Below are 25,674 nucleotides of genomic sequence, written 5' to 3' on the forward strand. Positions count from 1 at the left end.
GTTGCAAGAATTGCTTGATAAGGGCTTCATCCGTCCTAGTGTGTGACCTTGGGGAGCACCAATGTTGTTTGTTAAGAACAAAGATGGTACTCTCCATCTGTGTATCAACCACAGGCAGTTGAATAAGGTGATAATAAAGAACAGATATTTGTTTCCCCGTATAGATGATTTGTTTGATCAGTTGAAGGGTGCAGCTGTGTTATCCAAAATTGACTTGAGATCAGGATATTATCAGTTTAGGGTGCAAGAGCAGAGCATTCCAAAAACTGCTTTTAGAACTCGATATGGCCATTATGAGTTCCTGGTTATGCCATTTGGGTTAACTAATGCTCTGGCTACATTCATGGACCTGATGAATACTATTTTCAGGACATATCTCGACCAATTTGTAGTTGTGTTTATTGATTACATATTGGTGTATTCGAAGGATGTAGAGGAACATGATAGGCACCTGAGGATTGTGCTATAGACTCTAAGGGAGAAACAACTACATGCTAAATTGTCGAAGTGTGAATTTTGGCTGAAAAAGATTTCTTTCTTAGGGCATATTGTGTCAGCTGAGGGTATAAATGTAGATCCCAACAAGGTTGAAGTTATCCTTAATTGGAAGCCACCCAGAATGTTACAGAAGTTCGTAATTTTCTAGGTTTAGCTGGATACTATGGCTGTTTTGTTAAGGGATTTTCTATGTTGGCATCTCCATTAACCAAACTGCTTTTAAAAGATGTAAAATTTCAATGGATTGATAAATGTCAGCATAGTTTTGATGAATTGAAAAGATGTTTGACTAAAGCTCCAGTCCTTACTTTACCTACATCGGGTAAAGAATACATTATCTAAAGTGATGCTTCTCACAATGGGCTAGACTGTGTACTGATGCAAGATCGAAATGTCATTGCTTATGCATCACACCAGCTGAAACCCCATGAGAGAAATTATCCTGCACATGACTTAGAGCTAGTAGCTATTGTATTTGCTCTGAAGATTTGGAGACATTATCTGTATGGGGAAAAGTGTTACATCTACACAGATCATAAGAGCCTGAAGTATCTGGGTACCCAGAAGGAGTTGAATTTGAGGCAAAGGAGGTGGTTAGAACTGATTAAGGATTATGATTGTCTGATATACTACTAGCCAGGGAAGGCAAATGTGGTCGCTGATGCTTTGAGCTGTAAAACCATGGCGAGTTTAAGAGTTTCTCCTTTGTCTATGGTACATGAGTTGAAAGCACTGCATGCTAGTTTAGAGATTGATGATGAGGCACAGATGGTAGCTGCATGGCATGTACAACCAGTATGGATTGATCAGATAAAGATGACTGCACATAATGATGAAAAGTATGTGAAATTGGTGGAGGAAGCTCTGGAAGGCAAGAAACCAGACTTTTTTGTAAATAATGATGGCCTATTGCTATACCAAGGTAGAATGTGCATTTCTAATAATGTGGAATTGAAACAAATCATTATGAAGGAAGCACATGAGTCTCTTTTTGCTATGCACCCTGGTGGAACCAAGATGTACAGAACGGTCAAAGAGCACTATTGGTGGACAGGTATGAAGAGGGACATAGCTGATTTTGTATCTAAATGCCTGACTTGTCAGCAAGTAAAGGCAGAACACCAAGTGCCAGCTGGTCTACTACATCCATTGCCAGTTTTCGAGTGGAAATGGGAAAGAATCACGATGGATTTTGTGATGGGACTTTCGAAAACATAGAAGAATCATGATGCAGTAAGGGTCATTATGGATAGATTGACTAAGTTTGCTCACTTTTTGCCAGTGCGGATGGACTACAATCTTGATAAATTGGCTAAATTGTACCTTGATGAGATAGTGAGACTGCATGGAGTGCCAGTGTCAATTGTATCAGACAGAGATCCAAGGTTCACTTCTAGATTCTAGGGTAGTTTGCAAAGAGCTCTAGGAATTAGATTGAACTTTAGTACGACATTCCATCCACAAATAGACAGCCAATCTGAGAGGGTGATTCAAATCTTGGAGGATATGCTATGGGCTTGTGTGATTGAATTTAAAGGTAGTTGGGGCACACACCTACCTTTGATTTAGTTTGCTTACAATAACAGCTATCAATTAAGTATTGGGATGCCTCCATATGAAGTCTTGTATGGTAGAAAGTGTAGAACTCCTCTGTGTTGGGACCAAGTAGGTGAAAGAAAACTGATTGGCCCAAAAATTATTCAGGAGATAGAGGAGAAGGTCAGACTTATCAGAGACAGGCTCAAGGCTGCATCAGACTGTCAGAAGTCCTACATCAATTTGAAAAGGATATATTGAATATACAGTGGGTGACAAGGTATTCCTCAAGGTTTCCCCTTGGAAGAAAATTATGAGATTTGGTAGAAAGGGGAAACTGAGTCCTCGCTTTATTGGGCCGTATGAGGTTCTGGAAAGAGTGGATCCTTTGACATATAGATTGGCACTGCCTCTAGAGCTAGAGAAGATACATAATGTCTTCCATGTGTCCATGTTGAGGAGGTATAGATCAGACCCATCTCATATTTTACCAGTAAAAGAGATTGAAGTAACTCCAGACCTCACATATGAGGAAGAAACCATAGAGATTCTGGCATATGAGGTAAAGCAGCTGAGAAATAAATAGATACCATTGGCTAAAGTGCTGTGGAACCATCATTCAAGCCAGGAAGCTACTTGGGAACGTGAGGAGGACATGAGAAGGCAGCACCCACAGCTGTTCACAGACTAAGATTAGGTAAAATTTTGAGATGAAATTTATTTTAAGGGGGGTGGGGGGGAGAATTGTAACACCCCTATGTTAATTAGGTCAGTACATTCCACTATTCCCGTGACCAGTATCTATCCGGACAGTTGGGATGTGTAAAACCATATTTAAATTACTTAGACGTGCCATGAATAAAAATTAATAGCAATTACATAAAGGTAAAGTAGAAATCAAGAAAACAAAGCATAATGGGTTAAATGAGCCAATGCCACAACGATGGGTGACCGAAACGAGAAGTGACTGTGAGACCAGTCGCTGCCCTATTTTTGAGTGGGACCTTATGGCACCCCATGCTTAAGAATTGTTGCGAAACTAAGGGTAATATGAAAATCACAGAAAAGAATCAGAAACCAATTCAAAAATTTGAATCAGGGTTCCGAAAATAATATAGTGCTATTGGAAAAACGGATCAGACCTGTAAGGGACAATTTGGTCAATTCACCATTAGAGGTGACTTTTGACATAATTGTCCAATAAAATATATGAAATTAACATGATGAAAGATTGATTAAAATAGGAAGAGTTGTGTAAAAGAAAGGAAAAGGAAATAAGAAAATTTGAAAATTATGACATCATCATGAGGTGTGATGATGCAATAGATTCTAATTTTTAAAATTGGATATTTAGGGGATAATTGTAACATAAAAGACAATTAAGAAAATAAGAAAAAATCATTTTTTTTCCTTTTCTTCTTCAAGTGGCCATCCCTCACCTCTCTCTTATCTCTCTCTCATCTTTTCCTTCCACCATTGTTAACCACTGGAAAGCTTGAATTCTCTTCATTCTCCTCCATAAATCCTTTAAGTCCTAATACAAAAATTCATCCTTAGAACTTCTTTAACATTTGGGAGCAAAAAGAGGAGAGAAAATTTAAAGAATTGGAAGTTTGGCAAATCAAACAAAGAGGCTAGTGAAGTTCTTCCCAAGTTTCTCTCTATATTCATGCTTGAGAATCTAAATTAAGTTAGAATTTGTTAAAAATGAAACAAAAACAACATGTTAAGGGACTTAGTGAAAGTTGGCCAGCCTGGGGATAATTTGAGTTTGATGGATTTTGATGCAATTAAAGATGTAGGCAAGCTTGATTGAATGTGTAGATGAGGTTTATACACTTTGATTTCATGGATTATGATAATTGCATAATTAGGGTTCTTGATCAATGGGAAATTGGAGGAAATTTTGGGAATTTGGGGAATTGATGCAATTTGACCTAATGGAGGTTTAAAATGGTTAATTGGTGTGAAATGGAGTGTGTTTGAATGGTTAGAATTGGAATGGAATGGTGAATGATAATGGTCTAATCTGGACAGCCTGACGATGGTCAATTTAAATGACCATAACTGGAATTCTGTTACTCCAATTGATGTGAGGTCAATTGGAGATAAAAATTAAGAGCTAAAGCTATAATTTTCATGTGGAAACCTTGCCCTAAAATTGACTATAAGTGGGTGTAAAATTAGGTTAAATCCATATTTCACATACTGCCACTGTACAAAATTGACCATATGAGTAGTACTTGTTCAAATGGTCACAACTTAGTGTAGAAAGGTCCAAATGACCTGATTTTTAGACCATAGGAAATATATGACATAGTACAACAACTTTCATGAAGAACACAATCTCAAATTTTGACCATAACCTAGTCAATTTACCACTCAAATTTGGGTTACCAAATCTGCCAGAACATAAAACTTGCCCAGAAATCTGGACTTTGGTCAATCCGGCCAGTTATGGTTAAATAGCCATAACTTGAGCTACAAAACTCCAAATAAAGTGATTCAAAAAGAGAATTAAAGCTAGGATACTAAGGAACAACTTTGGTGAAGGGAAGTCAGCCAAATTCTCACTATAGAGGCTCCAATGGAACAGTAGAAGTAAGTGACCCAAAACTAAAAATTTGCCAATTCTCCTAGGAAACCTTGAATTGAGTTTGAAAATCAATTCCAACAAAAATGTAACTCAAAATGTGGTATGAGATGAATATTAGAATTAACATACCTAGTAAGTATGAAAAAGTTAATATTTTGACTTGAATAGTGAAATAAATAATAACCCCAATATGCCAAACACAAAGAACTCCATTTAAGCAAATTTAAAAGTATAATCAAGTGTGTATGAATTTAATTATTGGATTACTTATGAGGTATGGTATTGAAATACTCTAAATTATGTGTTTCAGTAGAAAAAGAGACTGAAAAGAAGGGAAAAAAAAACTTGAGTCAAGGCAAAGAGGCGACTCACTAGAGGTTTGTACATAACTAAGTTTATTCAATTAATTTTAATATTGAAAATTATTTTGAATGAATTGTGAGTTTGAATGTTTTGGTGGCAAATGTAATATTCTCTTTGAACTTTATGAATTGTGTGTTGCCAACCCTATAAGGGCAAATTCTTGAATAATTTGTGTTAAGCGAATTGAAATGCAATTATTTGAATGAATTTTATGAACTAGTTTTTAAATCACAGTTAGCATGACACTCCCGTTCGGAAATCCCCAGTAGTAATGGCTATTTGGGGTTTGGCAATTAAAAATTACTTATGTCTCCCATTAATAACGGTTAGTGGGGTGAGACTATAAAAGTACTCATTAGCTAGCTAGCCCTTCCCTCATTAATAATGGTTAGTGAGGTGATTTACTTTGTCATGGTGTACAACACGGCATTAATCGTGAAATTTTGTGTCATGGTCTGGACTGTGTGTACTTGGCAACATTTTTTTTCTTTGAAATTTGTGAACTATGATGAAATAAGGATTTTAGTGATTTGATAAATTGGACATGCTTCATTTATATGAAAATATTGATCTGCTATGAATTGTTTTATTTTATTTCATAATGATTTCCAATGAATATTAGTTGTGTACCACTGAGTAAAAGTTACTCAGCGATAGCTTTTATTTACTGTCTCAGATAAGGGAAAAGATAAAACAGCAGAGTGAGCTGCTACAGTGATAGGGGAGCATACTTGGAGATTTTGTAAGGGTATATTATTTATACCCTTATAGTTTAGTTTGATATAAATATTTTTATTCATATGTATCTTTTGAATTGGTTGAGTAGTTGTACAGTCAAGTTGTAATATTATTGCTTTCGTTTTCTTTTCTGTAAAATTATGACTTTTGTATGTATATATTTTTGAATGAAATGAAATTTATGTTATTTGCAAATGTGTTGAATTGAGAATTGGTGAACATTGAGATTAATTTGAAACTGTGTTGAAAATTGTGTTGAGTTGAGACTTGATGAAGTTGTGGTTGAGGAAAATATATTAAAAATGCTTTCTTTTCAGGTTTTTGAAGAACTATTTTCTCAAAATACTGCCGACACTTTCTAATGGTTTAAAATATATTGAAAATACTTTTTTTTTTCAGGTTTTTGAAGAACTGTTTTCTCAAAATACAACTGACACTCTGCCGAAATTTTTATAGAATTTGCGAAAAAATCAAATTATCCAAATAATTAACCATGACATAAGCTCTAATTAATGGATTTCTAATAGTGTTTTAACATTACTTTCTAATATGAAATGAATTGAAATGGTTTAAAATCTCTTGTAGTGTATTTAATGAGTTATCAGTAGGTAAAGTTTAATAATTTATTAGGTATACTACGGGATCATGTTACGCCTTACGGAGGGGTAAGATGTGACAAAATAGTTAAGAAAATACAAAGGTATCTAAAAGCTTATTAATATTAAATATAATTATTAGAGACGTGGTTGTAAGATAAGAGATGAACATGAAGTATACATCTATGCTTGATATGGTAACCTATTGCAAAAGAAGTTTATAATATGCATGTTAAATCTTTGGGTTTGTATAAATATTTATTGTACTTGTAATATTTATTTTTTCGCAAACATGTTCATATGCCTAAATTAATTTTATTGATTCATATACATATGTGTGTATATATGTTTGGAACATATATTAGAACTTAAGAAGTATGTTGGACAGATAAAACGATTGGCCTTCTCACACGTGCAATCGCCTCCATAGCTTTAGTGGTGGATAGGGATGAGATAATTATAAGCTTATTATTATTTATATGATAATAATATAAAAAGTTCAAAGCTTATAGCATGAAATGTTGCCTCGGAAAAGAGATAAAAAAAACTAAGGTCATTGTAAGCTAAGTAATTGCATTGACCATATGTGATTTAAGTCACATTATCTATCTTAATGCAAGATGTGAGTTTTGATGTGAAAAGAGTAGATAAGTGAACTCAAAGTAAGACATTGGGGTGTTTGAACTATCATCTGTATGGTATTTAATAAAGACATACCTCTATGGGAAAGGAGCAAATATCATAGCATGTGATTCATACCAAATATGCGATTTGTGTCTATCAAGGAGAATACAAGTGCGATCTTTACTTGATATTATGTGATACTGTAAAGATTATAATCTTTACCTAGTATCCTCATGACTCTAATCAGTTGTTTGAGACTTAGTTTAATATTTGTAATCTTAAGGTGTTGCCAAAGGACTATGAAAGATTTGATCTGGAGGGGTATTCCTAGAAAAGTAAGTTAAATGAAGGTTGAGAGTATTGTGAAAAGAGAAAGATCATTAGAATTGTCACATTGGTTTGGGTTCAGAGGCCGATCAATTATATTTATCTTTGAGATAAAGACATAATTATGAACTCAAGATATATGAATGAGATCGAAAGAGATTTAAATGTGATAAATGATCTAGAGTGTTGCATACTACATCCACTCTAAGCTCCATTATGTCCAGATGCTATATTATCCTAATAGGTATACAACAAACAAGCTATAGAAGTATACACTGGTCATACGGTATATTTGTAAAGTATGAAATTGTAGAATTTAAAATGAGAGTTGACTCATCATGTATGAGTAAGAGATGTTAAAAATATGGTTTTAGTTACCCATGTGGATCAACCCGGATCGATTAAACTTAAAATCAGTACCAAGAACAATTGCCAAAAGATGTAACTACATAAAGATATGCAATTTTTCTTAATAGTTATATATATGAAGTGATGCGACCGTTGGCCAAACGGTGCCATGACTTTATAAATAGCCAAGTTTTTGTCTTCATTATAGATAGAAGAAAAAGAAGAAAATCACATATAGAAGTGTGAATGTGCGTAATGAGGATGATGTAGTGTCTTTTTCTTGGCATCCTTAAAAGACTCTCGCTTAATTCATTTGTGGAACATTAATTATTCTGTAAATAAGGTATATATCTAGACTGTTAACTAATATATATAGTTCATATTATTCATGTGATTATATAATAGACTAGTAAAATAAATATGGTGAAGATCTTAGGATATTGCGTATGAATATGGGTTGTGATCCATATAATTGAATCTATGTGTTGGGTCTTCATATTTTTCTTCAAATGCCAATGCCAATGCCAATAAGTTGATATTCCTCTATTTCAAAATATACAAAGTTATAAGGAGCAAATCTCGATTTTAAATTTTTTATCTATTTGTTATGAAATTTTATAAGTTATTAAAAAATATAATTTATTTATTTATTCACTGGAAATTTAATAAAATAATTATAAAAATAATAAATTTTAAAATGACTAAATAAAAAAATTTAAATTTGTAATTAATTGTAATTTTCCAATTAAAAAAACCTAATTATTTAAAATCAATTGTAATTTCTAAATTGTAACAGCAAAAATTTAAATTTCAATAAATAAAAAAAATCTACTTAAATCAATTGTAATTTTAAATTTCCAAAAAAAAAAAAAAGGCTTTAAAACGTAAGTCGCTGTAGTCAACTAGTCAATTATATCCTGATAGACGTCAATTGATAAAGGTTAACTGGTCATTATATCTTTATAGGCGTCTATTGATGAAGGTTTAACATTCTAATTTGACTTTCAATAACCCTAGTTACATAGAACACTGGGGTGTTCTTTAGAATATATATATATATTTTAAAATAATTTTTTAAGTCAATAATTCTTTCACTTATTATATTTAAAAAAAATAAATAAAAAAAATCAATTAAATTAAATTTTAGGCTGTAAAAGTATTTTTTTTATCAATTAACTATTACTAAAATATACATTTAAAAATTAACAAACTTAATTGTAAGTTCTTGAGTTTAAGTCTCAAACAAAATTAGTTATAAAAAAAAATAACCACTTAAAAGGTTAGGAGTGAAACCAAAACAGCTTATATAATTTTTTTATTTCAAGAAACAAATAGGATTTCATTTATCAAAATAAATAAATACAAATAATATAAGGAGAATATGACCTCTCTCTTGAAGATCAGATATAAATTAAATTGTCATAATTAATAAAGGACAATAAATTTTATTAATCTTAAATAAAATTGTATGAAAATAAATTAGAAGATAAATAAATATTCAAAGTGGCTGAAAAACTCTTTTCATCTTTCATATTTCACTTGATTATCCATGAACTTGTTACATATGACGAACAAAAGAAATAAATAATTAATTTTAATAAAGGAACATGACACACTATCAAGTTTTAATAAAAGAAAATCAACATATATAAAACAATTGCATCACAAACTGCACAAGCAAAATAAAAACAAAAATAAATACATCATATAAGATGGAGACAAACATTAACCCTATTAAACACTAACAAAATAAATGCCTCTCAACTAAGAATCAGTGAATCTTTTGATGGAACTCAAACACCAAAAATTAGATCATTGTGAAAAGAGCCTATTATTTATTTTTTAAAAAAAAGGAAAAAAGATAGAAATAACTTGAAGAAATAAGGGATTTGCCCCACAAAGCCAAATCTAAAGAAAAAAAAAAAAACAGAAATTTGGAAATCGAAATGCAGCAAATGTTTTTTCTTCTGCTTGGATATTTCGGAAACCGCAACAGAGCAAGCTTAGCTCAATCTAATAGTAATAATTAGTCTAAATTGAGGGCTAGAGACTAAGAATTATGAAGTTCGGCTCTCGCTATTATTAATTTGGATTATATTTCATTACTTGTTTTACATTTATAAGATACAAATGAACTTTATCATGTGGCTGGTTTATTATAAATTTTCTTTTTCATTAATATTAAAAGAAGAATATTTATTGGATAAAATTAAACTCTTACAATATACTCATAGGAATGAGAATAATCAATTAAATTTAAATATAAAATTAAATTTAAATATAAAATTAAATTATTACCAGTTGTTTATCCCTACATTTACGTTCATTATGCAGATTATTATTATTATTATTATTATTATTAATAAATAATTCATCAATAATAAAAATATAAAATTTAAAAATATTTGTTTTGCAAGCTTAAAATAAAAAAAATATATTAAAACTTAATAAAAGTAATTGTGATAGAAACTTGAATTTAATTATAACTTTTTAAAAAGATAAAATATTAATGGAAACTAACTTGTAACAACTAAAATCTCATTTTTAATTATCATAGAAGGTATTTGTCTTAACTTATAAGCTAATTAATTAACTCTAATAATAAGTTGATCTATTTATTTATAATAATTTTTAGGTCTATAAGTTAAAAAAAAATAAGCTGATAGACCTAACTTTTTATTTTGATGCTTATAAGTTAGTTTGATTAAATATTTTATTATATTATTCTTATTTAATTATTTAAATTTTATCATAAATCTCATTTAATATCTTTTTAGTCATTTTAATAGTAAATGTAATTAAAACTATTTGTTATCAAACATATTAACTATTTATCAGTCATTTATAAATATTTTAACCAAACACGTAACTAGTTAAAAATTTAAATACGCATAAGTTTAAATTAGTTCATAAGTATTAGCTGATTTTTATAAGTTAAGCCAAATGAAAATAAAAAAGAAATTAATCGTTATTAAAACTTCCTTCAAAATAATAAAAAAGAAAAACAAAAATATAGGAGTTATACTTTGGAAGTTGCTGATTTAGAGAACTAGAATTGAATGTGAAAGGAAATAAAGAGTTCACTTAACGTACTAAATGTGAATTTAATATAAGAATAAAGTTAAATTTATTTTCCAAATAAAAATATTAATGCTAATATAATATTAAATTCAATACTAATTTATTTCAAACTTCATTTATACATAGAGAGATCCTAAAGATTATTCTCTAACTATGGTTTGTACTTCTGTGGTGAATCTTTTGGTGGATGAAGCTTGCACCTTCACAAAGTCAGCTGCTTAGGAGATTATAGTTTTAATGGAAGTAAGATCAATTTACTCCCTATACTTTTTAGAGATGTCTAATTTAGTTCATTTTTAACTTTTAATCCAATTTAGTCCTTTTACTTTTAGTTTAAGTTTAAATTAGCCCAATTGATATATACGCTATTTTTTAAAAGAAATAAGCTCAATTTGTCCTCTGTATTTTTTAGAAATGTCCAACTTAGTCCATTTTCAACTTTTATTCCAATTTAGCCCTTCTACTTTTGGTTTGAATTCAAATTGGCCCAATGTACAACTCACTCATCACTTGATGGGTGGGTTGCTTTTTTCCTTAATATTTTTAATATTAATTACTTAGTTAATCATTTTTTAATGTTAATTAAATAATTATAATTAGTTAATTTTTTATATTTAACTTTTTACTATTAATTAATAATATGGAAAAATAATATTTTTTATTTTAAATAATTAAAATTAATTATAATCATAATTTTTTATTTTAATTAATTATATGAAAATAAAAATATTTTTATTATTTTTCAATTTAATTATTTTATTTTTTATTTATTAATGAAAATATAAAAATAATATTTTTTTATACTTTCATTTTAATTATTAATATTAAATAATATTATTTTTATTATTTAATATAATTAATTATAAAAAATAAAAATAATATTTTAATATTAAAAAAATAATAAATAATAAAATATTAAAAAATAATGGCACGTGTATATCAATTGAGCTAATTTGAACTTAAACCAAAACTCATGCACCAAGTGATGAATGAGTTGCACATTGGGCTAATTTAAACTTAAACTAAAAGTAGAAGAGCTAAATTGAATTAAAAGTTAAAAATGGACTAAATTGGACATCTCTAAAAAGTATAGGGAGCAAATTGAGCTTATTTACTAGTTTTAATTAATTTAATTTGTTTAGTATTTGTGGTAAGTGATACATAGAGAAATTGAGAGAATGAGGATTCGAACTTGATTTTATTAGGTGAGTGATATGCCTTCTATCATTAAATTAAACTAAGTTAAGCTTCTTGACGGCGTATTTACTCTTTACTAGAATTTGAGATTTAATAGAATTAAAAAAATTAGTAATTTGATTATTTAATTATTAAAAATAAAATTAAAGCGCCTGATAAAATCACAAAAAAGCACTAAAGTATAATTTTTTGGAAGATAAGAAACTCAGCTGAATTATTAGAATCAGTTGTTCTTACAGGACAAGAAAAAACTAGGATGATACACCCTTGAGGATCGAGAAGCACACCACCAATACCTGCAGGCCCTGGAGAACCTCTTGCGGAACTATCAACATTCCATTTGAAGGCTAAGTGGAGGACTGGAGATTGCCAAACCACAACTGGCCTGTGAACAATCTTTGGGTGAAAAGACTTAACCCCCTCAACTGCCAAAAGCAAATCTTGAATTGCAAATGGTAAATCATCATCAATTAGAAAAGTAAGATTACCATTCATACTTTTCTTTTTTTCAATGTATGTTTTATATATATTATAGATCAACATATACATTAAATTATTTGGTTATCTTTAATCGTAATTTTATCTTAGCTATTTATTTGCAAGATCATGAAGGGATATATATAAAATTCATGATCATTAGAATAGTGAATTTTTAGATTAAATTTATAAATGTGAAAAAAAAAAAAAATCTTATTTAAGTATTAGAAGGTGTTTGAATTAGAGATTTGAGGTAATTAATGGAGGTTTCATACCGAATAGCTACTTTAAACCTATTTGATAAAAGTACTAAACAACTGTTATTCAACTAATACACCATAAATTGTCATAGTTCAAAGACTTATGAAATTAGAGTTATGCTTTATTAGTTATTGCCGTTTTAAGATAAAAAAGATCAATACCCTTCTCTCAACACACACACACACACACACACACACACACACACACACATATATATATATATATATATATATATATATATATATATATATATATATATATATATATGTGTGTGTCTTTATTAATCATTTTACATACTATAAACAATAATCAGACAAAATTTTATTAAACCCTAAACAAAATCAGTTAATATTAACTATAAGCCATCAACTAATAAAAATAACTATCAATTATTGGCTATCCGCTATATTTAATATCAAACTAAATAGATTCTTAATATAAAGTAAGGGTCTCATTTATTTATATTCTTTGGCGTTTGTAGAGTCGGATCAAGATATAGGTGGCTCCGTTTCGCCTTCATGCTAATTCAACATCTGCTTCTCACTTAAATGTGGACGGGTTTTGGAAATGATTCTAGAAGTTGAATCTTCTAACTAATATTGGAGATTATATTTTGCCATTCAGTAGGGAATCAAAAATTAATTTTAGGGAGGTGAAGATTTTGTAATTTTTTTCCTCTTTAAAAAAATAGTAATCACTTTCTATTATAGATAAAATATAATAGTTTCTTAAATTTTAAGAACCCTTTTCATAAAATATATATCAATAACTTTATTTTTACTCATAATATTAAATTTTTTAATTTTATTAAAAATTTTATTAGTTCACAGTTTAAATATATACATAATTACAAGTAATTTAAAATTTTATAGAAAGTTTTATAAATTCTTGATTTACGCATGCATGTAGTTACAAAAATAATAAAACAGTATTTAAAAATTAATAAAACAATTTCATTAAATTTTCCATCCATCTATACCATATCAGAACTTAATAAATACCCATAAAAAGAAATTATTATTTTTAATTATGAAAAAGAATGAAAATAAATAAGTATAAAGAAATTATCAATTTTGATGGACTGAAATGGTTATTTAATTGTGAATTTGAATCATGAAATAAAAATTAAACTTAAATATTAAAAATTAAAATTTTATTCTAGATTGAGGGAGCACTAATCCAATTAGGGGGTAACATTTGAGGGGACAATACGAAGAACTGTAGTCTTTTGAGAATATTTTTAGGTTAGGGGGACAGTGGCCCCTGCTTACCACCCCTAAATCTGCCATTGCTGCCATTCTACCATGTGCCACAGTGCTGTCTAAACGAGGAATTGAAATTCCTGTAGAATGTGGTCGTTATTGCCTGTGAGTGCGGTTTTGAATTGCATGCTTTGAAGGAATGTTCTTGGGCATTGAGGTGTCTGGCTTCTATCACCCTTGGGGTTGAGAGTAAGGTAAATTATACAGGAGTCCAGAGTACCATGTAAAATGGTGGCCCATCCGCTAGCTAAATTGGCTGTTCACACTAACGCTATTTTTTTTTTAAGTAAAATTTTATTAATAACAATATCAATAAAAAATTTTAATATGCATTATCCAACTAAAATTCGATTATTAGATCTGTCCTGTATATCCAGTTTAGAAAAAAAAACAGACCATAGCAACTCAAAGTAACATAATAAACTAAATTTAATAAATTTAAAAAAGTGTCATTTGAAAAAAATTTAATTTAAATAAATTCTCAACCACATTTTTGAATAATAATAATAATAATAATTTAATTTCATTCAAACTATTCACACTAAAATTAAATTAAAATCCCTTTTCTCAAGGATATATTAACATATCGTAAATTAAATTATGTATGAACAGACTAGCACAAATTAAAATAATTCAACTCAATTTTTTTTTAAATTTGATTAATGTATATTAAAAAGTAGATTTTACATGCATATAATATAGTTTTTATCATTCTTTTTATCTATGATGAGTTAGAAATTTGATAGAGGCTTAAAATTTTAATATGAAAATCATAAAGGAGATAAAATAAAATAAAATAAAATAAAATATTTTTAAAAGTAAAGTTTTTTAAAATAAAATTTTTATTGTTTAAAATGAAAGGAATTTTTTTAAAGATATTTGAAAATTTTAAAAAGAAAAAATTTCAACTTATCATTTAATGAATTAGAAAATGTTAGTTTTCAAAATTTTCGAAAAATTTTATTTTAAAAATTTCGGATAAAAATAGTAATGGATTTGATATTTTTGGGTATTAGTCAAACTGGACTTTATTGAAATAGGTGTAAATAGTTATAATATGGTTTGGGAAGGATAAAAATAAAATAAAATTTTAATCAAATTCAACAAATTTGGATAATTATCAATTGAGTTATGGATAAAAATAAAATAAAATTTTAATAACACAATTTGAATATTATAATAATCAATCGAGTTATAGTTTGGATAAGGTGATTTTTACAAGTAATTTTTATAAAAAACATATTTCTTAATTAAGATCAAACTCTAGAAGCAAATTTGATAAAGTCAGAAGAATGATTAATAGGGTCAAAAAAGAACTCCCAAGGTAGCTCAATTTTTTTGACTCAAAAGGATCTTGAAGTATATATATTCTAATTTTCTTCATTTCCACACATTTTTGTAACTATTCTTATTAGCGCATGCAGCATGTTCCTTTTTCTATGGATCTGATTCTGCTATAAATTAATTGATTACCTGAAATGATGCCAGCAAGAAATCCATGATTATTTAAAAGCTTACCTATTGATCAATTAACATATCTGTGATACCGTCTTCCATCAGAATCAGCTATAAATACCTGAAAATACTTGTGGAGTCTCCCATAATTAATCATTCTTATCTTCCAAGCTGATTAAGTCAAGGGATCATGGTAGCCTCTTCTCTGCTGGCTGGTCCTATTGCCAAGAGGTACGCAAACCATTTCAAATCTTCACCCTTCAGACGTTATTCATCATTTGTTTTTCTTTGGTTGATAAGACTTCATCTGCTGGGATTCTAACTTGATCCAGTCGTTATTAACTAAAGCTCTTTGGTATCTTTCATTATTTCTAATGTAGGTTGCAGGGCAAGGTAGCCTTGATAACAGGAGGAGCCAGTGGCATTGGCGAGAGCACTGAGACTGTTTGCCAGGCATGGAGCCAAGGTTGTGATTGCAGATGTCCAATCCGAATTGGGTCTCTCAATAGCTGAGAAAATAAGGTCAGAAACAGGACAACCAGTTTCCTACGTACATTGCAATGTTGCCAATGAATCAGATGTGGAAAACGCAGTGAATGCAACCGTTTCAATGCATGGAAATCTTGGCATAATGTTCAACAATGCGGGGATCTCTGGCAAGCCTGATCTAAGAATATCATCCTTAGAACGTGAAGAATTCATGCGGGTTTTAGAGGCAAATTTGTTAGGTGGAGCGTCGGGAGCCAAACACGCTGCCAGAGTAATGATCCCTGAAAAGAAAGGTTGCATTTCAGAGATGTGCAGCGCGTCATATCCTTACAAAGCATCAAAGAATGCAATTGTTGGGCTTAACAAGAACTTGGCTGTAGAATTGGGGCAATATGGTATAAGAGTTAACTGCATTTCGCCTGGTGCTGTACCCACCCCCTTAGTTAAAGGGGTGGGTACAGCACCAGGCGAAATGCAGTTAACTCTTATACCACATTGCCCCAATTCTACAGCCAAGTTCTTGGTAAGCCCAACAATTGCATTCTTTGATGCTGTGTGGGTACAGCACCAGGCGAAATGCAGTTAACTCTTATACCATATGGCCCCAATTCTACAGCCAAGTTCTTGGTAAGCCCAACAATTGCATTCTTTGATGCTTTGTAAGGATATGACGCACTGCACATCTCTGAAGCAACACTTGCGGAGAACAGAATGCAACCTTTCTTTTCAGGGATCATTACTCTGGCAGCGTGTTTGGCTCCCAAGGCTCCACCTAACAAATTTGCCTCTAAAACCCGCATGAATTCTAAGCAAGTGCAGGATTATAGTTGTGCAATTTCAAATCTGAAAGGGGCCACCTTAGATGCAAATGATGTGGCTGAGGCTGCTTTATACCTCGCAAGTGATGACTCCATATTTGTTAGTGGCTTGAATCTTTTGGTCGAAGGAGGTTCCACCTTGGCAAAGATACCGGCATTTTAATCCCAGAAAGTTGTTATTTTTAGTTTTTCTTTTAAAAAAATAAATTTCTATGTTTAGAATATGAGAACTTTGGTTAAAAAGTCAGCAAATAATGTTGTAGCTAGTGCTCTCAAATTAATGTTATGGCTAATTCAAGAACTCAAACATGGCTTAATCAAGACTTATCAGAGCCCAAGCCTGTCTCTATCATAAACTGTACTCGCTCACACACTTGACTCTTCACTTCCAACTTCCAAGATTCAAAGCCAAAATTTGTTATTATAAATTGGAAACTAATCCCGACCCTTATCTTTTTAATGTAAATTAATTTTCGAAACACCTCTAACTTTTAATTTTTTTAAAAAAATTGATTATTATAATAATATTAAGATACCGATTGTAATGGTTGTATTTTAAATATTTATTCTAGAATAATTGTAAGTGACCTCTCTCTCTCTAACTTTTATAAGGAGAGTTTTCTCTCTATCTCCTTTTAAGCTCTAGGGTTTCTACTCTCTCTTCTGCCAGCTCCTTCTGCCCCTCATAGGCAAGGGAGACTTCTCTCTTGCCTAAAAGTGGATTCCATTCTCCCCACTTCCGAGACAAGTTGTAAATAACTTGAGTTTTGGGCTTTATTGCAAGTTCTGTGGCATTTAAAAGAGCAATTTTCGACAACTTGCTTGTTTTTGTTTGGACGGCATCCTCTATTGTATGGGTAATGGGCTCTAGAGATGGTGGTGAAGAGTAACTCAAGGAAACTAACATCAATCCTCTAGTAGCCGGCCTCTCCAAAGACTAAAGTGAGATTGAGATGCCAGACCTTTGCTCTCATTACTACATAATGTATCTAAGGCAGCAGTTGAAAACTAGTATCATATATACTTAAATTGTAGCTATAAGTCAACTACAGCGATTTGAGAATCACGTCTCTAAGTTGCCGTAGCATAGAACAACAATTTGATTATATTTTCGCAATAGACAAAAATTGCTGCCTTAAATAGGTATAAGGCAGCAATTTTAACCAATTCTATGACAGCGACTTACTTGAAACAAGGTAACGTTTCAATTGAGCAAAAGGCAACGGTTTCTCAATACTGGAGCAGCGATATATTCGCATTAAAAGCCAATGATTTATTTGTACGTGGTTACAATTGAACATACCTATTGCAACAATTATTCAATTAATAAGACAATTGGTTTTTATTAAAAATAATAGTTTTTCATGATAAAAAGCAAGAAATTTATTGTAATATAGCACCAATTTTTATTAATTACAATAGTTTTTACTGCCAATTGATACTTATATTCCATATTATCCACAGTTATCTAAATTCAACAAATTATCAATCCAACAAATAATAAATTCATGGCCACATTAATCCCCATAGTAGAATTAAGTAACTCAAGTTCATCTGGACATAAATTTTCAAATAATGGTTGTGGTCTTGAATCTGTCTCCAGAATGCAGGAATATCGGTGAATCCTCCTAATATATGTACTCACCTGCACAGCAGTTAAATCTGATTATTTAAACTAATAGCTATGAAATGAATTTCATATCTTTTCTTACAGATTTGGTTCCATCCAAATTCTTTCAAGACAAATTTGGTGTAATAAAAGTACTCTTCTGCTACATAAAACACTTGTGATGCATTAAAATTATTGGTGCAATCATGGCCTGGCTATAACTATTCAATACTACCATTCTCAAAATCCAAATTGCTGGTTACAGTTGTTGTGATCTTCAATTTTTTTTTTTTTAATTTTAACCTACCTGCAAATTGCTACAGAAGCTATACCAAGCGAGAGAGTTGTGCCATTAGCTAAAATCAAATTGCTTTGATATAGCTTCATAATGAAAAATATTTTCTTGAAAAATATTTTTTGTATTTTCTAATGTTTGAGGCACTCAAGAAAATGGATAAACAAAAAATATTTTCTTGATTAAAGAAAAACTAAACCATCTTTAAAGAAAATGACTTTCATCTTTTAAAAAAAAAGTCATTTTTTATTTTTTAAATTTTAATAATTTTATTAAAATATGAAAATATTTGTATATACATAAAATAAATACATACTATTAGTTTAACATTATAACCAAACAAGAAAATATATTTTCATGAAAAATGTTTTTTTAGAAAATAAAAAAAAATATTTTTTATATACAAATTATTTTTCGTGAAATAAACAGAGTCTAAATTTATTTTGATACGGCTTCAATATATAAGTATAGTGACAAAAAGAATCAGAAACTTAGATCAAATTCATGAAGCAGGGTATAGATCAACAAAATCAACACTTCCTAATTTGAATAAAAGAATTTAAGTATTTTTAATTTAAAAAAATCATTTTCAAAAAAATAGAAATCAAGTATAAATATATGTAGGAGAATTTAATTAAATTTTTTTTCTTACAAATGATTTATTTCAAACAAAACCATAAGGAAAAAAATATCAACCAATTTGATGTTGTGAGAGCTGGAGGACCCTCAGCCAATTTGAATTTAATAGCAATTATAAATTGTTATTGTTAAAAAGTATCATTTATAGATCAAGTGAGATGTGAGATAAAACTTAATGCATGCTTTCACATTTTTGGCTAGGGTGTAGGAAAAATAACCACTTCTAACTCTAATTCAAAGTTATCGAGAAAATTTATTCAAATTTTATATTTAATACAAACACCTTGTTTTAAACTAAGATGGGACAACATAGGGTTTGTAAATGCTGCTATAGACCTTCTATATTGTAGTGCCTTAACAAAGATTTTTAAATCTTTGAAGGGTAAAATGAGAAAGAATAATTAATAGGGTCAAAAAAGAACTCCCAAGGTAGCTCAATTTTCTTGACTCAAAACATAAGCTTCCACGTATCATCTCTCCAATGTATTTGTTTATAATTTTCTTCATTTCCACACTTTGTTTTTGTAACTATTCCATTGAGCGCATGCAGCATGTGATATTGTATATGGATCTGGTTCTGCTATAAATTAATTGATTACATGAAATGCCAGCAAGAAATCCATTTGTTTAAAAGCTCACTTAAAGATTATTAATTAACATATCTGTGATACCGTCTTCCATCAGAATCAGATATGAATACCTGAAAATAAGAGTCTCCCATAGTTAATCATTCTTATCTTCCAAGCTGATTAAGTCAAGAGATCATGGAAGCCTCTTCTCTGCTAGCTGATTCTTTTGCCAAGAGGTACGCAAACCATTTCAAATCTCCACCCTTCAGACTTTCTTCATCATTCCTTTTTCTTTGATTGATAAGACTTCAGCTTCTGGGATTCGAACTTGATCCAGTCATTAACTAAAGCTCATTGGTATCTTTCATTATTTCTAATGTAGGTTGCAGGGCAAGGTGGCCTTGATAACAGGAGGAGCCAGTGGCATTGGCGAGAGCAATGCAAGACTGTTTGCCAAGCATGGAGCCTAGGTTGCGATTGCAGATGTCCAATCCGAATTGGGTCTTTCGGTAGCTGAGAAAATAAGGTCACAAACAGGACAACCAGTATCCTGTGAGTCAGATGTGGAAAGTGCAGTGAATACAACCGTTTCAATGCATGGAAAGCTTGACATAATGTTCAACAACGCGGGTATCTCTGGAAAGCCTGATCTAAGAATATCATCAATAGAACGTGAAGATTTCCAGCGGGTTTTAGAGGTAAATGTGTTAAGTGGTGACTTGGGAGCCAAACACGCTACCAGAGTAATGATCCCTGAAAGAAAAGGTTATATTCTCTTTACCTCAAGTGCTAATATAGAGATGTGTGGAGCAGCACATCCTTACAAAGCATCAGAGCATGCAATTGTTGGGCTAACAAAGAACTTAGCTGTAGAATTGGGGCAGTACGGTGTAAGAGTTAATTGCATTTCTTCTGGTGCTGTACCCACCCCTTTGACTACGACAACACTGGGTCTGGATGAGAAGCTAGTGCAGGATTATGGTTGTGCAATTGCAAATCTGAAAGGGTTCATCTTAGATGCAAATGATGTGGCTGAGGCTGCTTTATACCTCACAAGTGATGGCTCCAAATATGTTAGTGGCTTGAATCTTTTTGTCGATGGAGCTTGCACCTTGGCAAGGTCACCTGCTTAAGTCACACACGAGAACTTTTTTGCTTTATAATCCCAGAAATGGATTTTTTTTTTAGTTTTTTTTTTATAATAAATTTCTATGTTTAGAATCTGATAACTTTTGTTAAAAAGTCACCAAATATTGTAGTGCTCTCAAATTAATGCTATGGCTAATTCAAGAACTCAAACTTGGCTTAATCAACTAAAGATGGCCAGCCCTAGTTCCCTCCCTCCTCTCCTTCTCTCTCCCAAATCCTCTCCTATCTCCATATACTTGGAGAATTTTCCCGATGACTGTAATGCCAAATACTTCTAGTCCACTCTCTCGCGAATGGAAGATTTTTTAATATCTTCTTACCTTCCAAACTTAACAAGAGACGTAGGCGTTTTGGATTTGTTAAAATCCTTAATTCAAGGTTCGAGAAAGCTATCCTAAAGTTCCTCAATAATTTCTGGATAGGTTCTTCTAAGCTTAGAGCTTCACTTACCCTGCATTCTAAATCTCACTGTTCTAGCTCCCTCAGTAATCATAGAAGCTCTCGGCACTTTAATGAAGATAGAAGAAAAGGAGCTATGCATCATTCCCAGCAAAGCAGAATAAGAACAGCAAATGATTATGGTTCAAGAGCAATGGATTCAAGAGATTTCAAACCCCACAATTTTATAGACAAATACCAACAACCTCATGACAAGTACCATGGAAAATTTAGAAGGTACAATCACTATTTTGGCCCCAGAGATTATTAGGACTCCAGAAGAAAGAGTCATTTCCCTCCTGAAGAGAAGGCTACCGGTGCTACTCATGGAAACACCAGAGCTTCGAACACCACCTCAGACCCGTTTGACCTTTGCCCTGGAATGCCTAAAGCTACTTACGTTTCAGGAGGCTCATTTCTACCTCCCTCGGATAACAAAGAGTGGCTTAATAGAAGTGCTGTTGGCATCTTAAAACACCCTTCTCAAGCTCTCTCAATTCAATCCTTCCTCGAAATGCAAGGTGATTTTTCAATCTCTACAATACCTATGGCCGGCGCTACTATTTCTCTTAATCTTTCACAGCTTTGAGTATATGGACAAATTTATTGGTGATAAAGATGGTTGGCTTTTTGAATGGTTCTCTTCAATTCTTCCATGGAAGATTGAATCCACTCCATCTAACCGGTTTGTATGGTTACTATGTTACGGTGTGCCTCTAAGTTTATGGAATCCAGACTTTTTCATATGGCTAAGTTCCTTCTGTGGTGACTTCATGTCCCTGGATAGTTGCACCTCAAAGCGTTCAAGATTGGATGTTGTAGGAGTGTTGATTTCCACCTCTAGTTTAGAGTTTTTACATAAAATTATTTCCGTTGATATTGGAGATTCTAAGTATTGAGGAAAAAATGATAAAGAGACAACACGAAGAAATAGAAATCAAGTTTGCAGATGCTTTATTGCTTATATCAGAGAGAACTATGAAAAACAATTGTGATGTGCTTGTATATAGGCTTACATGGAAACAAACTCATAATTCTCGGAAACTACTAACAACTCATGACCCCAAAACTTGGTCAACCTTTGAATCACATCTCAACACTCCCCCTTATTCAAAGTTGCACGCACCAAGTAACCCTCTAAAGTAGCAGAACTTCTCTTTTGATAAAGCCTTCATAAGTATGTCTGCTAGCTGCTCATTGGTGCTACAATACTTCAAGGTTATCTCCTCCTTTGCAACGAGGTCACGAATGAAATGGTGATGAAGTTCGATATGCTTTGTTTTGCTATGTAATGTTGGGTTCTTTGTCATGGAGATAGTTGTTTTGTGATATCTCCGTTGCTCCCTTTTGCTCTTATTAAAGATCAGCTAACACTCTCCTTAGCTAGATGGCTTGACAAGCTGTTGAAGTTGCTACAACGTACTTAGCTTTCAAAGTTGACAATGCCACTGTTGCTTACTTCTTTGAGCTCCAAGTGATCACTCCTGATCCTAGAGTGAAAATATTTGCTGAAATACTCCGTCTATCATCCAACGAACTTGCCCAATCGCTATCCATGAACCCACATAATATGAAATTGGAAGCTTTAGAATACTTTCCATACTCTATAGTTCCAGCAATATAACGCAAGAACCACTTTGTCACTCCATAATGAACCTTTAAAGGTTGTTGTATAAACTTGGAAATAACACCAACAAGAAATGCAATATCGAGTTAAGTGTGCATTAAATAAATCAGGCCTCCAATCAAGCTTCTAAACCTTCCAGCATCTGCCATTTCTGCTCCATCTTCATACCACAATTTTTCATTAATATTCATGGGTGTAGCTGCAGGCATGTAAATAAGCATGCCAAATTTACTGAGAAGGTCTCTGGTGTATTTCATTTGTGAAATAAAAATTCCATCTTTAGCTTGATGGACTTCAAGGCTAATAAATAGTGTAATAAACCCATATCCGACATCTCAAATTCATTCATCATTTGAGACTTAAATTCATCCATTAGAGAGTTAGAGGAGCTAGTGTAAATGATATCATCAACATAAAGGCAAATAATGATGAAATCATATTTACCTTCCTTTTTCACATACAAGGTGGGTTCGTTCTCACTTCTCATGTGCCATTTTTTCTGAAAATACCCATCAATCTTGTTGTACCAAGCTCGAGGGGCCTGATTCAATCCATACAATGCCTTTTTCAGCTTGTACACCTTTGTTTCATCTCCCTTCTTTATGAAACCCTCTGGCAGTGCTACATAAACCTCTTCTTGTAAATCTCCATTGAGGAATGCTGACTTGACATCAAATTGATAAACAGGCCAGTGCAGTTGTGTTACTAGTGCTAGAACAGTTCTCACAATTTCAAAGCGAACTACTGGAGAAAAAGTTTCTTCGAAATCAATGCTTTGTTATTGCGCATACCCTTTCACCACAAGACGAGCTTTATGCTTCTATATGCTTCCATCTGCAGCAAATTTTGTCTTAAACACCCATTTCAAGCTAATTGCATTTTTGCCTTCTGGTAAGTCAAACATCTCCCATGTTCCGTTCTTCTCGATAGCTTTCATCTCTTCCACCATTGCTTTCTGCCACTCTTCTTTTTCAACTGCTTCTTCATAATGTATAGGGTTTGAAACAATAAGAGCAAATTGACAAGATGCATATATGTCAGCCAAAGATCTATACTTTCTTAGTGGTATCTCATTTGAAGACTTTTCAGCAGATGAGTTTCTGCTTGGTGTTGCTGAAGTTGATGAACTTGGTGACGCTGTGGAGGAACCAGTAGGTGAACTTGCAGGAGTTGGCTCTTGTCTTTCATCTAGAGAAATTTCAATAGGAATCTCTTGTCGCACCTGCTCTTCACCCCAATCCCAGCTTGCACTTTCAGCAAATATTACATCCCTTATAATTGAAATCTTGCCACTAATAGGGTTACACAATCTATATGCTTTGGATTGAGTACAATAATCAATAAAAATGCAATTTTTAGATTTTTCATCAAGCTTTTGATGATCTTGAGAATTTACCAAAGCATAAGCAACACACCCAAAGACTCGTAAATGACTTACAGATGGTTTCCTTCCACACCAAACTTCATATGGAGTTTGATTTATAACAACCCTTGTTGGTGAGAGATTCAATAAATAGACGGATGTTGCTACAGCTTCTGCCCAAAATTGGTTTGAAAGTCCCCTTGCTTGTAACATGCTTCTTGCCATCTCCATAAAGGTTTGATTTTTTTGTTCAATAACACCGTTTTGCTTCGAAGTGTAAGGAGTTGGTAACTCCCTATGGATGCCATTTTCTTCACAAAATAAATTAAATTCTTTGGATACGAACTCTCCACCTCTATTTGTGCGAAGAACTTTGATGTGACAGCCACTCTGGTTCTCCACCATAGCATTAAATTTCTGGAACTTACCAAAAGTTTATGACTTGTTTTCCAGAAAATAAACCCAGCTCATGCGACTGTAATCATCAGTAAATAGTAATAAATAACAACTCCCACCCAAGGACTCAATTTGCATTAGCCCACATAAATCAGCATGAATTAATTCTAGACATTTTGAAGCTCTCCAAGCTTTTCCAACAAGAAATGACTTCCTAATTTGTTTTCCATAAATGCACCCTTCACATAAATCGATAAAGCTAATTTTCGATAACCCGAGAACCATACCTTTGTCACTGAGCAGCTTCAGGCCCTTCATGTTGAGATGCCCGTACCTCAAATGCCATAGCTTCGAGTTATCCTTTACACTTACAGCAAGAGCAAAATTCTCCATGTTAGAAACATCCAACATAAACATCTTGTTTTAAGTCAAGCTGATATGAACTCTTTGCCCTAATTTCTTATTTTTAATGACACATGAGTTGTCCTCAAATAAAATGGAATATCCATCAGCGATCAATTGTCCAACACTTAATAAATTATATTCTAAATTAGGTACAAATTGAACATTGTCCAATACTTTTACTTTACCATGGCTAGTGTCAACTTTCACCGTGCCTTTTCCTTCAACTTGCATCTCCTTATTGTTGCCAATCTGCACTTTTATCCTTGGTGTCTCATCAAGCTCCTAGAACAAGGATTTGGTGCCCGTCATATGGTTCGAATAGCCGCTATCTACAAACCACAAATCACTTAGTTTCGGGTTAGTATCCATACAAGCCATAAAAAGCTTGTTTTCTTCTTCATTCTCCGCTACAAAATTCATCTTCTGATCTTGGTACCAATAATCAGCCTTTATATGTCTGTATCCTTTGCAATGATAACATTGAATGCCACTCTTTGTGTTACTTTGTTCATTGGATT

The 25,674-nt window shown here is 31.9% G+C and overlaps 2 pseudogenes; both read left to right on the forward strand.

Annotated features, from left to right (window-relative positions):
• The first annotated feature begins 15,549 nt into the window (after positions 1–15,549).
• LOC110639504 (short chain aldehyde dehydrogenase 1-like) lies at positions 15,550–16,829 on the forward strand (annotated as a pseudogene).
• Positions 16,830–19,973: 3,144 nt separating this feature from the next.
• On the forward strand, positions 19,974–20,911 carry LOC110644093 (borneol dehydrogenase, mitochondrial-like; annotated as a pseudogene).
• The last annotated feature ends 4,763 nt before the right edge of the window (positions 20,912–25,674 follow it).

This window comes from Hevea brasiliensis, chromosome 3, assembly GCF_030052815.1.
Source record: "Hevea brasiliensis isolate MT/VB/25A 57/8 chromosome 3, ASM3005281v1, whole genome shotgun sequence".
Lineage (NCBI taxonomy): Eukaryota > Viridiplantae > Streptophyta > Magnoliopsida > Malpighiales > Euphorbiaceae > Hevea > Hevea brasiliensis.